This window comes from Barbus barbus (genome assembly GCF_936440315.1).
Source record: "Barbus barbus genome assembly, chromosome: 21".
In the NCBI taxonomy this organism is placed as follows: domain Eukaryota; kingdom Metazoa; phylum Chordata; class Actinopteri; order Cypriniformes; family Cyprinidae; genus Barbus; species Barbus barbus.
This window is the reverse complement of record NC_136749.1, coordinates 9,229,870-9,248,351: the sequence shown is the minus strand read 5'-3', so window position 1 is coordinate 9,248,351 and position 18,482 is coordinate 9,229,870.

Below are 18,482 nucleotides of genomic sequence, written 5' to 3'. Positions count from 1 at the left end.
CTTCATCAAATATCCAGCAAACCAATCCCTTATACTGATCACTGAACGGAAAAAGAGCACGTCATACAAAAGCGCCAGCAACTCATTCATATCAAGTCCCCACCCTAATACAATTACGTTACGCACCAAGTAGAGGAGCAGTCGTCACTCAACATATATCTGCCGTGGTTTTCTTTCCAAACAGGCAATATAACAGGATCGCTGGGGAAACCAACCCTCTTAGGCGGTCAGATAACCTCCACGGAGCAACACCGGCTGCACAAAACCTAGTTAGATCCACGATACACATACAGACCATGAACTAAACACCAAGCGCACACCTACCTCAGACTCAGAGCGGCGGGATTCCGGAAGCAAACAGTGACGCAGTGACAATAACGTGGCATACCTCAATTCAGGGGGATGCCCCTTATATACCCAGCGGTATCACTCAATTAACCTCCCAAGTTGCAACTTTCCCGCGAACTGGCATTCACCACAATCTACCCCCTCTACTTTTGCATCGCCGACCCGACGATGCCCAAGCAAATAATAACCTTGTCATCTCAATTCCACGGTCTAAAAATAGCCACTACGTGATTGGATGCTAAATCCATGGTCCCCACAACGCTTGACGTACAAGGAAGGTGATAAGGATTAGAGTGGTGGCCTGCTGTTACTCGCCCTGTCCGTCTTACTGTTCCTCCCACTTCCAGCTGCCTATCCATCCGCAAAACCGACACTGGAGCCGGCCCAATATCTCCCACCTCTGATTCAGCAGAAGCACCTACGGGCCCTGAAGCTGCCAGCTCTAACACTCCTCCTGGTGACTGAGCTGTATTGCATGTGGGCAAGTTAGAGATCCCACACTCCCTGCTCAATGCAGGGGGACCTCCAGCTATCACCTGTACCAAATCCACCTCCTCTTCCTCTTCCTGCGTAGGCACTTCTGGGCGCTCTACCCACTGCTCTAGGTGTACCCCCAAAGGAGCACCTCCCTGCACTCGCCCCTTAAGCAGGGAACGATGTACATTCCTTACCTTACTCAAATCATGCTTAGGAGCAATGGAATAAACCCCACCCCCTTCCTGAGGGGCCCGCACCACCTGATACTCGATCGGGCTCCACATGTCCTGAATCTTATGTCGACCCTTATGAGCATGTTCTCGAAGGTACACCAACTGGCCTTCTACCAAAGGTGCATCCCGCACCTGCTGATCATGTTTCATCTTGCGCCGCTTGGCCGCCACTTGCAATCGCTCCTGTGCCCCTTCAAATGCCACTTGTAACCTGGCTTGGTGCTCCCGGATCCATTCATGTACACTACCAACCACTGGTTCCTGTACCCTACCCAGCAAAAAGTCCACCGGCAACCGCGGCTCCTGTCCCAACATCAAAAAATGGGGCGACTCACCGGTGGCTTGATGGGGAGTGGTATTGTAATAAAAGAGAACCTGGGGCAAACATGACACCCAGCCCCTCTTTCTGGATACCGGTAAGGTGCGTAAAAGGTTATGCAGAGTCCGGTTAAAGCGTTCGCATTGACCGTTTCCTGCCGGATGATAAGGGGTTGTACGAGATTTCACCACTCCATACAAACTACACAGTTGGCGAATGAGTGATGACTCGAAGTTACGTCCCTGATCCGAATGTAAACGACCTGGAATACCAAACTTGTAAAACCATTCGTTGACCAAGGCCTGAGCAACCGTTTCAGCCCGCTGGTCCCGAGTAGGAACAGCAAGAGTATATTTACTAAAGACGTCAGTCATCACAAGCACGTTTTCCACACCTGAGCTAGACGGCTCTAGCACTGTGAAATCGATAGCCAGAATTTCATTTGGCTGTGATGCCAAAAGATGGCCCATGAAACTCTGCGCCACTGGCCTTGTATCTTTGGCAGACTGACATCTTTCGCATTCCTGGCACCAGCGGGCAACATCTGAAACTAATCCTGGCCAGTAACACCGTCGCCGGACCAGTTCAGCCGTTCGCTCAATGCCCTGGTGTCCATGACACTGATGCAACTGTGTAAGCACATCAGTCTTCAATGCAGCCGGTAATAATAGCTGCAAGACCTCCTCGCCACCCTCAGGACACTGGACCCTACGGTAAAGTATCCCATCTCGTTCCACAAAACGGTCCCACTGGCGGAGCAACTTCAGTGCCTCCATAGACATCCGCTGCCGTTCCTCCATGCTGGGACGGGCCTTCCGCTTCCAAAATGGCAGAATCTCAGCGATGACTGGATCCCCAGTCTGCAATAACCCAAACTCAATACCAGAAAAACCAGGCAAAGTAGTGATCACTGATTGTTGTGCCTCTACCACTGACCTGGCCCCTTCCGCCTGCTGCAACAATGCAGGCACTGCTGTTCCCAGGGCTAATCCACCCAGGGGTCCCTCTTCGGGGAAATTCTGGCGGGAAAGGGCATCAGCGTTCTTATTACTTTTTCCGGACCTATACCGTATCTGGAAATTGAAAGCGGCCAACTGGGCGGCCCAACGCTGTTCGGTGGCCCCTAATTTCACCGTAGACAGGTGGCTCAGGGGGTTGTTATCGGTGAACACCACACACTGACTACCCAACAAGTACTCCCTAAATTTTTCAGTCATGGCCCACTTGAGCGCCAAAAACTCCAGCTTCATCGAACTGTAGTTAGTCATGTTGCGCTCAGTGGGCCTTAGACTGCGACTAGCATATGCAATAGGACGTACTTTACCTTCCTGTTCTTGGGAAAGGACTGCTCCCAAGCCACCATGGCTAGCGTCCACCTCCAGGATGAACAGTTGGGAGCAGTCCGCATATGCGAGCACCGGAGCCGTAGTGAGCTTAACCTTTAACTCCTCAAAGCTCTGCTGACATGATTCGCTCCAGGCTGCCACAAATCCCAACCCAGCTTGCTTCCGAGGCCTAGATCTCGTACTAGAGAATTCTGCCACTAACCTATGCAGAGGGGCTGCAATCCTGGCAAACCCCTCCACAAACCGGCGGTAATAGCTAGCAAAGCCAAGAAAGGAACGCAGCTCAGTAACATTAGCCGGACGCCGCCATTGAACCACCGCCTGGACTTTATTAGGGTCTGTGGCCACACCCTTGGAGGAAATCACATGGCCCAGGTATCTCACCTCAGACTGAAGAAACACACACTTCTCCAGCTTGGCCTTTAGGCCCTCCTGCTCCAGCCGTCCCAAAACAACCTCCAACCTCTCCAAATGCTGCTCGACAGAAGAAGAAAACACCACAATGTCATCCAAATACAACAATAATGACTGACACTGTTGATCACCAAATAGACGTTGCATGAGCCTCTGGAACGTGCTGGGGGCGTTGCAGAGCCCAAACGGCATTCTATTCCATTCGAATAGGCCAAACGGGGTGCAAAACGCGGTCTTATATTTGTCCCCCTCCATAACGGGAACATGGTTATACCCACTAGTTAAGTCCAAAGTCGAAAACCAGCGGGCACCTGTTAACACGTCTAGAGACTCCTCGATTCGAGGTAAAGGAAAAGCATCCTTCCTCGTTTTGGTGTTCAATTGGCGGTAATCTACACACATGCGTAGACTCCCATCTTTTTTCTTCACGAGCACAATTGGAGAAGCATAGGGACTACAACTTTCTCGGATCACTTGGGTCTCTAATAACTGGTTTATGTGTGCCCGGACTGCTTCATAATCAGATGGGGGTACACGACGATACCGTTGCCGAACAGGAGCATCATCAAGTAAAGGAATGTCATGAGAGATCAAATTCGTGCATCCCAAATCTCCCTCAAAAGTAGAAAACACTGACTGATACTTCTGGAGGAGGTCCTTAACCTTACTCTGATCTCCTACAGACAGAAGGGATAAATCCACTGCCTCCAGCTGGCCCTGTACAGACGACACGCCTGTCTGGGAGGAGACCGAACAAACAGTCACGGGTTTAACCTCAGAAACACCGGGAGGTAAACTAACAACCGATACGCTAGTCAAGGAGCCTACGACACAACGAGGAAACAACAGCACATCAGTAGTCCCCACATTAACAACAGGTACGTAAACTGTACCCCTAATCACTCAGACTAAAGCAGGGGAAATTAAAAGCCCCATTGGGAGCCCACCTTCGGGAGGCTCCAGAAGTACTACGCCACCAGAGTACTGTTCTGAACAAGTGGCTGCTACCAGTTTGATAGTGCCGCCAGGGATACGACCCGCGCGAGGGCCACGTACCTTCACTGTACCAGTCTTTTCAAAAGGGGGCTGGATACTCTCCCGATGGCAATGTTGCAATGCCTGAAAGACTACCTTAGGTACAGACGACGCTGGTGGGGACTCAAAGAGTGAAGGGCCGTGCTGCCCAAAAAGTTCCTGGTAGCAACGGCCCAATACATTCATGCCCAATACACCTGGTGCTTGTGCAGAAATACCACCGGGAGGGTCCCGGACTACCAAAACACCACATTTTGGAAAAAACTTCCCACATAATTCAACGTCCAACTCCATATACCCCATATAAGGGATGGACAACCCATTAGCCGCCCTAAGCTGTAACCACTGACAAGTCTTAAGACGATCTTGACCCCAAGGCTCAAAATGCTCTCGAAAGCAGCTTTCGGTGATAGTGGAAACCATTGACCCTGTATCGACTAAACAAGGGACCGACACGCCACCCATAGCTACCATCAAATGAGGGCAAGATGACATTAAATGTGACACTGAATCAACTCTACCTGGAACATCAGAGCCAGACTGTTCCCCTACCAAGCTGTGGCTCGACAACTCGGCGGGAACTAGTTTCCCGACTCCGCACCTGAACGAGACGATGTATCTCCTAATGCCCTAGTGTTAGTTCGAATAACCGAGGGAGAGCGAGGGGGGACCCGTTCCCCATCACATTCTCTTGCAAAATGACCCGGTTTTTGGCACCTTCTGCATATCACTAAGCCACCACCCACTGCTCGAACACCACGCGATGGGTTGCGTAACTGAGCAACACTTTGGGCAAGCTCAGTTAACTGTTCTTTCTGCTGTCTTAACATTTCTCTAAACTCACTTATCTCTGTGAGTTGAGAGGGTTGGTCTACCCGCGAAGGTGCCCTGCTTTGAACCCCATATTGAAAGCCATGGGCTAAGGGGACCGAATGGCTACGGCTTCTTGCACCCCCAGGCATACCCTCACGTTCCCATCGGATAGCTTCACTGCGAACGTCCAGCAATGTTGCTTCGGGTTGACGACGAACCAACTGCTTTAACTCCCGACCGAGCATACTATCAAGAACGCTTTCCACAAATTGATCACGCAACAAGGTATCAGCGTTTGACAACATAACTGGTGACCGCTGCTTAACCTTCTCCAGAAGGCCCATCAGAACAAGAGAAAACTCTAAAAGAGTTTCTCCCTCCTGTTGCCTTCTGGAGAAGAAAGCTTCTTGCAACGCAACATATGACTGAGTACACCCATATAATTCTTTTAAGGCGGCAATGATCTTATCTGGATCCTCCCGTTCGCTTACTGACCTATACTTAATTTCCTCACGTGCCTCCCCCTCCAAGTGATCAAATAAAAAGAAAGACTGGTCTGCCTTGGATAAGTGCCGAGCCCGAATACAAGCCTGCACTTCTTCCAGCCACTCATTAATCCCCATGCCAGACCTGCCATTAAATTTTGGGCATTTCCTGTCCCTAGGCACAAAAACAAACCGCTCGGCCAATGCGGCCCCTGCCGAAGCAGGTTGCATAGCTGCTGCAGTGGACTCCGGTATACTAACAGGATCACCACTAGGGCCAGATAAACTGGCCTGGGCCTGCTCTTGTCGTAGTTTAACATTGTCAGCTTTTAATTGAGCTACCAACTCTCGCAGTTCCATTAATTCTGCTTCCATGATAAGATGACAAGGAATACCGCTTACCAAAATGTTCAATAAAGGGGTAAATCACAGGTAAGATGAAACTCCGCCCGAAGAAACACTCCCAACCGAATGGACACTGCTGTTTTGCTTCAACTAGAAAAAAAACAAAGAAAAAGAGAAAAAAAAAAATCCAGCAAAATAAATATGACTACCGGCATCCACGTCTCAAGTTAAGGTATTATGAGGGAGTAAACCCTGCCGACTACGCCAAATGTGGCATACAAAGGGTGTAAGTGTTCAGATTACAGAGTTATCACTAATAGCGACTACGCCGCCCCTGGCGAAACACCTGGGGAAATACTAAGCAAAGAAAAGCACGCAAGCTTGTTCACTCCCACAAATGACCAAATACGAAGAGGCGTGGATACAGAGCAATGAAATTTTATTAAATCAGAATTAAAATTTAAACCAGGGCGAAGAACACAAAATGACGACAAGTGACCCAGAACCGCAACAATACAGAAAGAAAAATCACAATCAATTAAATCAAATCAAAAGATCTACTAACTGAGCGGGGGTACCCCGAAGAGTGGGCAGGCGAAGCACTGGGCGTTACATTAGCCCACAGTGAACCAGCCCTCGGTGAATTAAAATCTCACAAACACCCACGCACTCTGGTGGAATTGCACTGCAAGCAAAAACCAACACCCCACACTTTGGACAAAAAGGGAGAGATCTATGCCCGCACCGACTAGCCCGCCCACTCTGGCTCACCCCGCTCCTAAAGAAAAAGAGGGAAAAAAATAATAATTACAGCCAGAGTCGATATGACTACAAAACACTAAATTAAATGGACCTCAATAACATCAAATAACAAAATCAACACATCAAGACAAGAAATACAAAATAAATATCTAAATTAACAAACTATCACTAATAAACGGCAATTGTTATTACAAAAGATAATTCACACACACACACACACTTCAAAACAAATTAAACTCCAATCAGAAACATCAAACAGACAAAAACACCAATGGAATATGTTTCCACAAAAACGGTGAAAATAAACAATAAGAAAAACCAAAGCAAAACAGCAATGTCGGAGCTAGGCCATGTCACAGAGCAGATCACCCTTGCGAGGCTAAAATACACCAAAAAGGCAAATTAAAAATACATACCTTCTTGAATGCCCGTATGGATATAAATCATTTTACATACCCTCAACTGGACTTCATCAAATATCCAGCAAACCAATCCCTTATACTGATCACTGAACGGAAAAAGAGCACGTCATACAAAAGCGCCAGCAACTCATTCATATCAAGTCCCCACCCTAATACAATTACGTTACGCACCAAGTAGAGGAGCAGTCGTCACTCAACATATATCTGCCGTGGTTTTCTTTCCAAACAGGCAATATAACAGGATCGCTGGGGAAACCAACCCTCTTAGGCGGTCAGATAACCTCCACGGAGCAACACCGGCTGCACAAAACCTAGTTAGATCCACGATACACATACAGACCATGAACTAAACACCAAGCGCACACCTACCTCAGACTCAGAGCGGCGGGATTCCGGAAGCAAACAGTGACGCAGTGACAATAACGTGGCATACCTCAATTCAGGGGGATGCCCCTTATATACCCAGCGGTATCACTCAATTAACCTCCCAAGTTGCAACTTTCCCGCGAACTGGCATTCACCACATATAGGCTAAGGCCCCTCCTACAGGGCATACCAAGTGGGAAGACAACAAACAAAATTGTTTGAAACAAACACATTAACCAATGTAAACCTCCAGCACAACCAGACTTAACCTTCCAACAAGTAAAACAACAACCATTAACAGAAGAGAGTTTAACAACAAATTAAATGGAAAACTAACTGTTCCTAACTACCCCCCCCCCCCAGACATCACAACAAAATGGCAGCTTCCACAGGAAGTGGATGTGGTGCCAAGTGATGTGGCGGTTGTTTTAAAAACCTGCTTGACCTAGATAAGGGTTTGATTGTACGAAGTGTGAACCTGGAAATTTAACTGCAACAAGGTTTGTGGAAAGTTTATGGGAAAATAAATATAATTATCACATGTATTGTATGTCCTGACCTTTTGTTTTTTTTTTAGAAAAATTGTGATCTAGGGAAAACCATAAAAAGTCAAAACTAGAACAGAACACAGCAGTAACTTAGACTAAACAAACAAAAACTCCATAACTCTTTCCTGGTGTGTATACAGATGTTAATTTGCCGGCAATACTCAGTACACGTGAAATGGGTGTGTTTGTAGGTCCAAGTTTATAGAGTCAACAGGTTAACCTGTGACACCATCTTTTAAAAGTCCTTAATACAGGTATAGCTGATTTCAGTTTGGTATAAGATGAACCAAACAGTGATGGGATTTTTATTTCCGTGCCCCTGGGAATACAGTCCCACATATGGGATTTAGAATGTTCGGTGACATCGCATAACTGACAAATTCAAACTGTGGTTTGCTGGCGCTGAGTCAGAGAGAGACGTGCACTGCGCTTGTCATATTATCACAACTATACAGTGTTCTTAACCACAGTGCATATTTTAGGTTTCAGACATTTAAATACAAGTTCTTGTTAAACAATACATTTAGAGTTTGTAAAATACACACAGATGGAGAAGCGTCTCGCTGCAGCCTACAAGATCCAGGGGGAGTGGTTGAATCCAGATCCAACTCCTCCCACCTGCTTATACCTAAACCTACCCATCTCCACCCCCTGATCCCTAAACCCACCCCTAAACCTACCAATCTCCACCCCCTAGATGTGGATCCAACCATGCCCCCTGGATGTTGTGGACTGCAGCGAGCCCTACTTGCACAGATGTCTATGGAAGTAACAATAACAATCTATTCAAATTTAATTTGCCGATGTCTTTTATTCATATCAGATACACAGTGTAACTATAAAGTTTACTCTATTCTTCTCCCAGTTCACCGGCCACTTACTTACATGTATTTCGGGAGAAATTGATGAATTCACGTGCTGTAAATCCGACTGACAGGACTCTCATGGGTGCCGCCACAAACATGGCGGCACCCATCTCACGTTACAGATCACGATCGAGGTGTTTAAATGACAAAACGCACTCATTTACACATATTTGTGAATCGGAATATCAGATTGTCCATGACATGGTAAGCAAGTCTGTGAATATATTAAATAAATGAAAAAACTAAATAAAAGCGATCCATCTGTCATACAGTGTTATTGTGGCCGCGGTGTGTCGTGTGACAAGCATGACGCGTCACCATGGAAACAGTAAGGGGAAACAATCTAAAATAACGGTCGCCTTAAAAAAAAACTCACTCTGGGGGTACCGCCTGAATATTTTAAACTCACCACTAAAAGGGTTAAAATCAAAAGTTGTGTTTGTTAACATTAGTTAGTGCACTGTGAACTAACGTGGACTACCAATGAACAACTGGATTTTCATTAACATTAACAAAGTTTAAAGGTTTTTACTTAAAAATCTTTAAGATAGAGTTTTCATTTGTCCATTTATGAGCCAACCATAATGTAATAGGAAGAATGACACCTGGACTGTCCACCACGGTTGCCTCTATCAGCCTGTAGGCTCAGTTGTGTCTGGAGGAGTCGGGTCAGAATTGGCGTGAAAATTCACAAAATGTGACGTCATGCGCATTCTCGTCTACAGCGGCAATCGCTAGCGGTAGTGATTGAAATGGACTCTGCGGACGGAAAGAAGCGACCAGCCTCCAGCACAACCCAGACACCCACGGAAACTCCTCGTAAAGCTTAAAAAAAAAAAAAAAAAAAAAAGCCTCATCTAGTGCGCAACGAGAACGAGCATGAGACTGGCGGCAGTTCCTCTAACGGCTACTGGTGTCAGTAACTTAGAAATTTTAGAACTTACGCAGTGCTCCTTTAATAAATACTGTAATAAATGATTGTTCATTGTTCACTCATGTTAGTTAATACATTGATACATTGAATTTTATTGTATAGTGTTGTTACCATATACTGTAAATGTATAGGCCGACAGATAGGCTTCGTTTATTTGCATCGTTGCATGTGTCAATATATTATTAACATTTCACCAAAATCAAGTTAAAATATGAAGTTTTTGACCAGCAAAAGTTTTCCCCGTCATTACTGCCACCTGAGGCCGTACGTGCATCGCATTTAAAGGATTAGTTCACTTTTAAAAAAAATTGCTGATAATTTACTCACCCCCATGTCATCCAAGATGTCCATGTCTTTCTTTCTTCAGTCGAAAAGAAATTAAGGTTTTTGATGAAAACATTTCTCCATATAAATGGACTTCATTGGGACCCAAACGGTTCAAGGTCCAAATGACAGTTTCAGTGCAGCTTCAAAGGGCTTTAAACGATACCAGACGATGAATAAGGGTCTTATCTAGCGAAACGATTGGTCATTTCAAAAATAAATAAAAAAGTTTAAGTTTTATAAGCACAAATGCTCGCCTTGCTCTGTTCTGTGATGCGCGTTCGTGACGTCACGTAATATGCAATTACGTGAAAAGGTCACGGTTGAGGTAGGTGGAAGTACCGAGTCAGTAGGCTTTTTAATATTAAAACACCCAGGATACGCACACGAAATGGGCATTTTAAACGATAAACTGACACAAAGACATTTGAATGTGTGTATATGGTCCTCCTTCCGCACATTTGTAAACACTGACTCGGTACTTCCGCCTAAGTCAACCGTGACCTTTTCAACGTCATTGCGTATTACGTGACGTCACGAACACACATCACAGAACAGAGCAAGGCGAGCATTTGTGCTTATAAAACTTAAACTTTATTTATTTTTGAAATGACTGATCGTTTCGCTAGATAAGACCCTTATTCATCGTCTGGTATCGTTTAAAGCCCTTTGAAGCTGTACTGAAACTGTCATTTGGACCTTGAACCGTTTGGGTCCCAATGAAGTCCATTTTATGGAGAAATGTTTTCATCAAAAACCTTAATTTCTTTTCGACTGAAGAAAGAAAGACATGGACATCTTGGATGCCATGGGGGTGAGTAAATTATCAGCAAAAGTTTTTTTAAAAGTGAACTAATCCTTTAAGTTTTCATGAACTTGCAGGTTATACAGTTTTCGGTCACTATGAGGGTGATCAGTTTTTTTATTTTTTTCTGTTATCTGGACAAAATACCATATTCAGCGCTTCGCACAAGCTATTTGGCTGTGACTCGACAACAAATTTCACTTTTCTGCTCCTTAAAAGCAAAAAAAAAAAAAAAAAAGCCTTTTTAAATAGTGTTTATCGAGTAAAGAAAACACTGTACTTATTCAATCAACAGTTCTTTATTTACTGTCAGACTGCAAACAAGCTGAGATGCTTCAAACTGCGCGCCGCACTTCATTGACGAGAGAGGCGGGAGGAATAATGAGGTTTGACTGACAGTTTGAAGAGCCAATGGCATTACGAGGTTTAGTTGCGGTGGTGTCACTTACTGATCTAGGATCAGTGATCCTTAGCAGTTATATTTCTGATTTGATATGAGGCACCACGTAGGATTTAAATCAAACTTCGCTTATCAATACATACATAAAACACGTGCCTATACACCTATAAATTACTCACATATACATGTATACTATTGGATGTTAAAAATATATGAAATACACGTGCACACTAATATGAAATCCATACCAATACATATTATGTTAGTAATGAATGCATATACACTTGTGAATAACTTGCATATACATATAAACTCGCAGCATGCAGACATACCTATACATACTCACATATACATATAAACTTGATCCATGCATACACACCCATAAAACACTCGGGCAAACATACAAAATAAAATTCACAAACGTGTACAATTCTGATAAGAAACGCGCATGCTTTAGTTGTGTATGTTGGATGTGCGTGAACTTTTCAGTGCAAACGGAAGGCATTTCAGTGTAAAAGGAAGCAGCGGCACTTCCGGCGGGACATTTTAAAATATTTAACGTGGCTTAATGCATTAAAACAGCGTTTTTAAAAGACCAAAATCAATAAACATTATTAATAAAGCACACATGTATAGACAAGCAGATGAGTCCAGAATAAGAACGTAACGTGTTTAATTACGCGCAAAGCGTTTTCCTCCCATAAGGAATACACTTAACCTGGCTTAATGTGTTAAAACAGTGTTTTTAAAATGCCAAACTCAGTAAACACATTATTAATGAAATCAAACTATGTACAGTATAGTATGATTTATTAATAATGTGTTTGAGTTTGTCGGTTTTGGGAAAAAAAAACATTTTTTATAGATATAAAGTTGTGGTCATTCCATATAAATGAAACTCCATTCTGTGTTTTCACTAGTTCAAGCATGCTGCACTCCCGCGACACAGCAAAGTAAAGCATCCGAGCATACCTGCTGCTCAGATACACCTAATCCTACCCGATACTTTAAACTTTGATTATTTTATTTTAATAAGAGATGTGAAAAAGGAGAAGAACATTTTCAGCCAAAGGCGGACGCGAACTCGATTCTCTCGCATCAAAAACACTATAGTTAACACTTTACCTCTTACGCCATTGGAAATGCATAGATGTTGCTGTCCTTTGTAATGTTTTGACATTAATGGGCAGAGGTAAATAACCCATGCCAACACGGAGGCCTGTTTGCACTTTGTGTAAATAGACACTCAGTTAATTAAAAGGCACCAGATCATTTAACACACTTTAACAACACATTAGTGTGATACCCAGACTGAAAGATTGTTAAATGTTTTTAAATGGGTCAGATGGTATTTCTTTTGGTAGTATATGTTTGGTACATATATCTCTATATCTATCTATATATATATATATATATATATATATATATATATATCTATCTATATATATATATATATATATATATATATATATATATCGTACTATCGTTTGTACTATTTATGATTTAGTGCTGTATAAATAAAACTGAATTGAATTAATCATAAATGCAGATCTGCTTGATTGTAATTTATTTTTTATTGATTGTCAACAAAATGGGACCATTCAAAACCTTTATAAAGTCCTCCTTCCTCTGTAAACTATCTTCTAATGGCTGACACAACACATGCAGGTAAGGGCTGCCCAGAACACCATAGGCCCAGCGGACTACTTGTCTTTATGCTGTCATTATTGATTGTGTTATACCAATGGCATCAAAAAGTGTTACTTATACTGTAGGTAGTCATGACCTAAATAGAGTTAACTTGTAATTGAGAATCAAAATTATTCAGACTGTTTTAATATTAAGATCTTTAACCATGTATGTATACATGTATACAAGTATTTAGCTTAAAGTAAATGATTTCTGCTCTAAAACGTGTCTGCTGGCCTGGAGACGTCTATGCTCCTGTCTGAAGTGCATATAGGCTATCTGTAGCACATATGGGTTCAGACAGCAAGCCTCAAAGCCTGGGTGTAGAGTCGGACACTGCACATCAAGTGTGGGGGTCACATTCTCCACTAAGACTCAGTATGTAACGCATCTAACTCCCTGCAGCACTGACTTTCCTCAGCTGGGACCATGGCCTCGCATTTCCCACACAAGCACCTATGAATCAAAAAACGTGTTTATCTCTCTCTCCTGCGGTGATAAGAAACCACGTCACTATCACGTAACATTAGTGTCGGATATTAACGAGTGTGACACGCCTGATCAACGCTTATTAGTTTCTATTACTGGTAGTATCAATACTAGCATTGCTATTGCCTGATTACATTAGCTAACGTGAGTATATCTGTAAGCCAACACTGATCTCTCGCCAAATACCTGCCCTGTTCTCCTCACATCAACTCAATTTGTTCTGTCTAATCCTGGCCTGTCCTGCCCTCTTGGCTGCATAGCAGGCTCATAATTTTATCTGTGGACCGTCATACGAGTATAAATACACATTTAAAATTTCCTCAGCGTCCGAACTGTCATTGCAATCCATTGTTTTCCTATGGTTTAAATGGACCGCTCTCCCCTTTGATGGTCAATCAAACTTCCGGTTTTGGCACGTTTCAGATGCGGAAGTAAAATTTTCACAAAAACGACTCCAGAAGCCTTAATAGCATATTTCAAAGTATATTTTAAAGAAAATCTAGTTCCTACAGTATTTTTCTATACATCGACTCACTGGAGTCTCTAACCTGCAATATGCCCTTTAAGCGTATTCCTCATGGGAGGAAAACGCTTTACTTGTAATTAAACATGTTACGTTCTTATTCTGGACTCATCTGCTTGTCTATACATCGTATGCTTTATTAAAACCCTGTAAGACTCACTGTTGCAGAATTACAACAATTTTGGTTATCTCCAAAAAACCTCTAATTTTTTTTTTTTTTTTCTGGCTCAACCACATTAACATGATCATTAGGTCCTATTGTTTGTTCTCACAATGCGATTGGATCCAACATTTGTATATAAGGCCCGCCCTCAGGTCAAGAAGTCACACAATCTCCAATTTTTCGATCGAGCAACATCCCTTCGATTTACTGGACTGGATTCATCTGATTCAAGTAAGTAAAATGCTTTGAATATTTTTTTTTGTGTTTATTACAGTGTCTAGAACATGAACATATGTAATTGTTGTGGAAAATATGCCCTATATTTTATTTAGAGCATGTTTTATAATTGTTGCAATATTACAACGTTGGGCAGGAGTGGTAGTCAAAACAGTCCTGTTTTTGAGAGGAACGTCTTGAGAGGAACTTCAATCAAAATGTTCACATATAACTTTAAACTACACATGATTTACACATTCTAGCCTTTAGCCTTATATTGGATTACATGTTTACTAATGATTATAATATAATATATATAATATAATATAATATATAATGATATAATGATATATAATGAACACTCTCAGTATTTTCTTCTTATCACAGAATGCAGGACTTTCTAACAAAGAAATTCTGTTTGTGCATGTCTGCCCTTTGTCTTAGTCTCTATTGAAGAGAAAATGTTCCTATCAATCCATAGTCAAAGCAGTTGTGGGGGATGCTCCTGGTGCATTTGTGGCATTGTTCTGGAACAGGTGTCAATGTTCATGAATGTAAAGTGTGGTTGTAAGCTGGAGGCTACATGCATTTCTATTAGGATGATAATCACAGTCTACAATAGGTCAGCCATACAGTGAAATGTGTGAATAGGCTACTTCAGTGCAATGTGTAAACACTTGATGATGAACTCTTATAATGAAATCAGTCTCCCCACCACCCCATCTTTCCTGCTGGTAATCTAGAATCTAGTAAGCATGTGTGCTATTTGTATATACATTTGTTTCAATTTTATTTTTTCCATTTCAGAATGCCACCAGCAAGGAAAGATCCTCGGTACAGTGTGCAGGATGTAATTGCCATCGTCCAAAACGGAGAAAGTGATGTGGACATGGATTTCGACGACACTGATGCAAGATGCTCGCTGGACCAGAACCTGTGCAGGAGATTCAACGCTGGGACAAAGCCACCAAAACCTACATTGACGTCGAAAGGCCTTACATTGTGGGTACCTACAACAAATTCATGGGAGGTGTGGATTTGTTGGACTCATTTACAGCAAAATACAAGTATGCCCTGAAATCCCGGCGATGGTACATGTACATCTTCTGGCACACCATCACCCTCGCTGTCGTCAACGCCTGGCTCCTCTACAGGCGGCACTGCCAAGCTCTCAGGATGCCAAAGAAGGAGATACTGAACATGAGAAAGTTCCAGGCACAGCTAGCATCCTCTCTCATCCTGGTAATTATCTATTTCTGCTATTTGCCTTCACTGAAAAAAACAATAAGTAGAATTTACTCAATTTTTCTTTGGCAAGTTTTTGCACGAATGTTTTTCAAGTAAATTTCACACATATGGAAATTAAGTAAATCTACTTAACTAAGTTAAGTAAAATTAACAAACTGAATGAGTACATGTAACTTGACCTGTTAAATTTTATTTAGTAAATTTTACTTACAAATCTGATGTAATTAATATAATTAAGTAAAACCAATTGTTCTTTTACATACATTTTACTTATTTTATGCAGTGCTGGCAATTAATTTAAATTAAATTTTACTGTTGTAATGTGTGTGACAAAATAATACCATGACAATGTGTAATTAAGAGTCTTTTATTAGGAAGAAATAATGCAAGAAATAAGCGCTGAAACCTATGATGCTTAAGATCACTTTGCAATAGTTTAAACAGCTTGAGCAATGAGAAACATCCGCTTTCAATAACATATTAAACACATTAAGGCCCGGTTTCACAGACAGGGCTTAGACTAAACCAGGATTAGGCCATAATTCAATTAGGACAGTTAAGTAATTTTATAAACATGCTTAGAAAAAAAACATTACTGGGGTGCATCTTGAGACAAACCAAAGGCACTGATATATTTTAAGATCAGTCAGTGCAAGTTTATTTCAGTTGAAACAGCTTAGACTTACATTTTAGTCTAGGACTAGGCTTAAACCTTGTTTGTGAAACCAGGGGTAAAACTCCAACATTAGCAGTTTTTTGCATAGATATGACAGCTTCTTAATCTCAGTATCAAAACATGACTAACAGACTGCAGTTACAAATAAAACCTGTTAACTAAGACCCTGACCCCACCCCAAAAATGTGTAGTTAAGAGTTTTTTATTTGGAAGAAAAAACAATGCAAGAATTATCAAGCACTTACAGAATATATATTTGTTCTGTACTCACAATTATTGAAAACACAGGTCACTGTTTCATACTTTTTTAGATGACCTCGAATGTGCTCAAAGTATTGTTTTTCTGAATGGTTACTTACTGCATTACAAACAAGACACCTAAATGACAGGGTCTGTGTAGAGTCCAATGATCCTCTGTGATCTCTAGACAAATGAGAGTGCAGGGAACTCCAGGTCCTGAAGCAACAAGGACAATCTGTGTATGGGCAAGTTGCATTTTTTGCACAACAACCTCATCAGTTCATATTTAAATGCTTAAATCTAGAGAAAAATATGAACTGCACCCCTGTGTGGACATACAGACAATTCCTTCCATTCGGTCTCTCCCTTCTGCCCCTTTCACCAGGTTACAGCAAAGACAGAACAAAGGACTGGATGCACATGAGAAATATTCTGCAATTAAGAAAACAGATAAAAGAAATAAGTTAACAGCATACAATTTTTAAGTAAAAGTTGATTAGTATTTGCATTTCACATAATGTATGTCACTAATTTTGATTAAACGAACAAGGAATTTTTACACACTGTAGAAAAGATGGCTATCTTTGAGTTGTACTTTTTTTTTCTGGCTCTTCAGCCAGCCATGCAGAAGGAGATTAGTCTTTAGAATGAGATCACACAAAAAGTGGGAAATAATAATAATAAAAAAAAAACAATGAAACGTCAACACTTTATTGATCCAAATCAGATCAAACTCATAAAAACAAGATCTCCACGCCATTTCCTTCCATTAAACCACGTTAATTTAGTAAATCGTGTCCATACTGTAGTAATCTTTCACTCGTCTTTTTTTTTTTAAGTCATTTACATTTAAGTGGACACGATTGAATAAAGAAGGGACCTATTAATAAACAGAACGCACAATTTAGTAAATTAATTAAAGAATGGAGGGATTACTTACGATTTATATAAAATGAGGGAAGGAAAACCTCTTCATGTATTTTTAATTCGAGGCCACAACATACTTTTTTTTTCCAAGAGCAATGCACAAGCAAACAAAATAACACATAACATATTCTCGAATTTTGCCCGTATTTATTTGAAACTTGAAGTTTAAATATTTTGCAAAGTAGCCTAGCGTTAGCTTATATGGTGCTCCTTTAACAAAGCTATCTCAAGAACACTCTAAACTTTTCAAAGGCACGAAATTAAGTGATGACAACACGATCATCTAATGAAATTACATTTCTTGAATAAATTTAATCTTAAAATACGTAATATAATGCAGTTTTAAATAATACTTACTTGCCAAGAACAGATAGAGATGTAGAAGCCATCGATCTTCGCGGGATTTCTTTCCACGCATGCGCATATTCCTTGCTTGAAGACTGCGTAAATCTTACATGATTTTTTTAATTTGCTTCAAGTACTTTATTAAATCGTGTAAATATGATAGACATTCACAGGTCAAATTTACTTGTATGTCGGATGTCTAATATTTACAAGAAAAAAATGAGTATATATTTAGATTTTACTTAATATTCAGGAGTGTTTAATTTTACAAAAAAATCTTAGCCAAAGATGTATGATTTTTCTTGTTTTATTTACTGAACCATAAAATCATTTTTTACAGTGTTGTTTGTGATATATTAGACTAGTATCTTCATGTGCGTTTGAGATGTATATGAATTGAAATATTTATTCTTTTTTTTCTAATCAGGTGGACACAACACTCAAAACTCCAAAGAGAGGACGACCATCTTCAGGCAATGGAAGCCCAGTCGCAGCAGGGAGCCCTTTGAATGCTGGAAAGAGACCATCCTTAGGTGATGGGAGTCCAAACGGTCCCTCTTCCAAAAAATCATGTGCACACCCCCCTCTGGATGTGCGCACGGACCTCACTGGACATTTTCCACTGAAGACAAAGAGAGGACGCTGCAGAAATTGCAGTAAAGGGTATACTAATACCCAGTGCAGCAAGTGTGATGTCCGCCTCTGTTTTTCAGAGGACAAGAAC